The sequence below is a fragment of the Rhincodon typus genome, chromosome 2 (assembly GCF_021869965.1).
Source record: "Rhincodon typus isolate 14 chromosome 2, sRhiTyp1.1, whole genome shotgun sequence".
In the NCBI taxonomy this organism is placed as follows: Eukaryota; Metazoa; Chordata; class Chondrichthyes; order Orectolobiformes; family Rhincodontidae; genus Rhincodon; species Rhincodon typus.
The window spans coordinates 67612404-67616851 of NC_063333.1; positions in this window are offsets into that span (position 1 = coordinate 67612404).

Consider the following 4448-nt stretch of genomic DNA (forward strand, 5'->3'; position numbering starts at 1 on the left):
CCTATTTCAAAACAGAAATCATATATAAAAACTAAGGCAAAGTCCATCTTCCTTCAAATTCGCAGCTTATGGGTAGCTGAGATCGAGGAAAAGGCAGGAACCACATTCTCCACTGCTGCATAAAGCTCACCTCGAAGGTGCTGATTCTCTAGCCGGACTGCTATGCCACCAAAGATGTGAAGCTACGCTTGTTAGCTGCTTCATTAAAAAGTCGATCTCTGAGCTTTATGCAATTCTTCAGCCTCCAACCTTGCAACATGGTCACTCTCCTGAAACTCTCACGCTCCTTCCTCCCTTTCAAAGTATTTTTGTTTTTGGTCTTTATTCTAAAAGTTCCAAAAACATGAAAAACATAAAAACAGCAATTTCTTCCTCAAATCCAGCTGAGTGCTGAAAAAAAACCTTAAAACCAAGAGCAGCTCTCACAGCCATGATTCTCTCCTATCCACCAATTTTTTTTAAACATCAGATGGGCCAATGAGTGACAGATAGAGTTTAGATAAATGTGAGGTGTTGTGTTTTGGTAATGCAAGGTGCAGGACTTACACAGTTAATGATAGGGTCCTGGGGAGTGTTGCTAAACAAAGCGACCTAAGGGTGCAGGTGCATAGTTCCTTGAAAGTGGAGTTGCAGATAAAGGAGGCATTTGGCATGCTTACCTTCATTGGTAAGAACATTGAGTATAGGAGTTGGGATGTCACATTGTGGCAGTACAGGACATTGGTGAGGCCACTTTTAGAATACTGCATACAATTCTGGTCGCCCTTCTATAGGAAAGATGTTAAACTTGAAAGGGTGCAGAAAAGATTTACAAGGATTTGCTAGAAGTGGAGGGTTTGAATAGGCTGGGGCTTTTTTTTCCCCCCTAGATCAGAGGCTGAAGGGTGACTTTATGCAGGTTTATAAAATCATGAGGGGCATGAATGTGGTGAAGAGCCAAGGTCTTTGTTCTAGGATGGGGAGTCCAAAACTAGATGGCATAGGTTTAAAGTGAGAGAGGGGAAAGATTTAAAAAGGACCTGAGGAGTAACTTTTTCATGCTGAAGGTGGTGCATGTATGGAAACTGCTCAGTAAGGGCTAGGGAATCTGGAAGTTGAGTCTCCCCACACAATTATAGGGTTTTAACTCCATTGTGCATAGTGTCATTATCATAGACAGGCTCCCTCTTCAATCTGGCCAGAAGCATATCATCAGAAGCCTAAGGACAACGGAAATTTGTCTTATCTGGAGGTACAGGAACAAAACCGTATGCTGGGGGAAGGAAATTGTGGAGACTGGCAGAACTAGGAATTGCCTGATCATGGGGTTGCACAGATAAGCATGCAGGGTTCAGCTGGTTGGTTTAACAGAACTTAATTCCTGGATATAACCAGTCCCCAGCTGGATTAAATAAAAAAGACTGCAGATGCTGGAGATCTGAAATAAAAACAAATTTTTGGAGAAATTCAGACCCTCCTTCAAAACTGGGATTAGCTGCCAGGTCCCCTATCGACCAAGAAACTGGCTACTCATAGTAAAATAATAAAAGTTAAAAGGAATAAGGCTGGAAGGTTTTCAAAATGCCAACCCAATTCCTGCAGCAGGGAAGTCATTTGTCCAACGTACCATCTCCAGTAGAGCTGGAGGTGAATTGGTGGGAGGTCAGCTGGTGACTGGATTTTTGTTTTTTTTAAGATTTTACCAATAGGACTAACTTGAACACACCAGCCTGTTTGTGGTTAAAGCTTCCTCCTAACTGTCTCAGTGAGGATTCTTTGTTTGATTGCTTGAGGAGCCATACTGCTGTCTGCCCTGCCCCATCTCCCTGTAGAAGGTGTCCAGCTGGATCGGATAATAAGTTGTTAGTAAATAGTAAACCGTGAATCAAAAATCTAAAGATCAGCAGATAGCACAGTGAATGGGCAGTAACTTTTCTTTTGATGACTGCAAAATTTGGGTCACACCCAGTTTCAATTTTACACTGCGTCCACAGTAAAAATATTGTGGTTCGATTTGCACTCAGTAAAAAGGATTGTCCAAAGATGTTTTGGTTTCTCCTCAGCTGGTCATACATCACATTGTTCAAATTGTTTAGTGGTTGTAGTCTCACTGCATCCAGTGATAACAATATTAATAGAAGTGAAGTCACATGTAAAAAAACCTATGTGCAGAATCTGCTGGCATATGCAAACCTGAAAATAATTGAAAATTGACAATTTTTGCATATATAAGAATAACCAAATAACATGCACACTCAAACAGGAAAAAATTAATCTATGTTAAGAGATGAACACACAGGAACATAAACCTAGAATTTAAATAAAATAGCTAACAGAACAGGGAGCCGGGGGAAAAGATTAGTGCTTTCATCAACATTCACAGGACCAATAAAACGTTTGCAGTTTAGCCCTGTCCCAATGTTCGACTGCAGCACAGTATTCAAGAATGAATAGAAAATCTTTGTGCTAAGCCACTAAAAAGCTAATGCAATATACGGAACGTATTACCTTTGCTCAGTGTCAAAAGGCTGCAGTTCCAGTAATCACAAAAGACAGTGCTGTACCTATTGGCACAGAGATGAATTCCCACAACATATCCTTACATAAATGAATAAAAATAGTTTGGTGCCCAAGAGCAGAAAAACAGCAGGACAACAAATAATGTCAGCAAACAAGGTAACAAAATGCAGTGCACCCTTGCTAAGTCTAAGATCTTAGAAACTTATGATTTGCCTGACAAGATGTAGAAGTGCTCAAAATGCTGACATTTAGAGCAAATCTCAGTGATAAGATTTGACTTGAGAGGCTGACGTTTTGGGCCTAGACCCTTCATCAGAAAAGGGGGAGGGGAAGGGGGTTTTGAAATAAATAGGGAGAGAGTGGGAGGCGGATAGAAGAGGGATAGAGGAGAGGATAGGTGGAGAGGAAACAAACAGGTCGAAGAGGCGGGGATGGGGCCAGGAAAGGTGAGTGTAGGTAGGGAGTTAGGAAGGGGATAGGTCAGTCCAGGGAGGATGGACAGGTCAAGGGGCGGGATGAGGTTGGTCGGTAGGAGATGGAAGTGCGGCTTGAGGTGGGAGGAGGGGATAGGTGGGAGGAAGAACAGGTTAGGGAGGCAGGGACGAGTTGGACTGGTTTTGGGATGCGGTGGGGGGAGGGGAGATTTTGAAACTTGTGAAATCCACATTGATACCATTGGGCTGCAGGGTTCCCAAGCGGAATATGAGTTGCTGTTCCTGCAACCTTCGGGTGCCATCGTTGTGGCACTGCAGGAGGCCCAGGATGGACATGTCGTCTGAGGAATGGGAGGGGGAGTTGAAATGGTTCGCGACTGGGAGGTGCAGTTGTTTGTTGCGAACCGAGCGTAGGTGTTCTGCAAAGCGGTCCCCGAGTCTCCGCTTGGTTTCCCCGATGTAGAGGAAGCCACACCGGGTACAGCGGATGCAGTATACCACATTGGCAGATGTGCAGGTGAACATCTGCTTGATGTGGAAAGTCTTCTTGGGGCCTGGGATGGGGGTGAGGGAGGAGGTATGGGGGCAGGTGTAGCACTTCCTGCGGTTACAGGGAAAAGTGCCGGGTGTGGTGGAGCTGGAGGGGAGTGTGGAGCGGACAAGGGAGTCACGGAGAGAGTTGTCCCTCCGGAAAGCAGATAAAGGTGGGGAGGGAAAGATGTCTTTGGTGGTGGGGTCGGATTGCAGATGGCGGAAGTGTCGGAGGATGATGCGTTGGATCCGGAGGTTGGTGGGGTGGTACGTGAGGACGAGGGGGATCCTTTTTTGGTTTTTATTGCGTGGACGGGGTGTGAGGGATGAGGTGCGGGAGATGTGGGAGACACGGTTGAGGGCGTTCTCGACCACCGAGGAGGGGAAGTTACGGTCCTTGAAAAACGAGGACAACTGAGATGTACGGGAGTGGAATGCCTCATCCTGGGAGCAGATGCGGCGGAGGCGAAGGAATTGGGAATAGGGGATAGCATTTTTGCAGGAAGGTGGGTGGGAGGAGGAGTATTCTAGGTAGCTGTGGGAGTCGGTGGGCTTGAAATGAATATCGGTTTCTAGGTGGTTGCCCGATATGGAGACAGAGAGGTCCAGGAAGGGGAGAGAGGTGTTAGAGATGGTCCAGGTAAATTTAAGGTTGGGGTGGAAGGTGTTAGTGAAGTGTATGAACTGTTCGAGCTCCTCGTGGGAGCACGAGGCGGCGCCGATACAGTCATCAATGTAACGGAGGAAGAGGTGGGGTTTAGGGCCGGTGTAGGTACGGAAGAGGGATTGTTCCACGTAACCTACAAAGAGGCAGGCGTAGCTTGGGCCCATGCGGGTACCCATGGCTACCCCCTTTGTCTGTAGGAAGTGGGAGGAATTGAAAGAGAAGTTGTTGAGTGTGAGGACGAGTTCGGCTAAGCGGATGAGGGTGTCAGTGGAGGGGGACTGGTCGGGCCTGCGGGACAGGAAGAAGCGGAGGGCCTT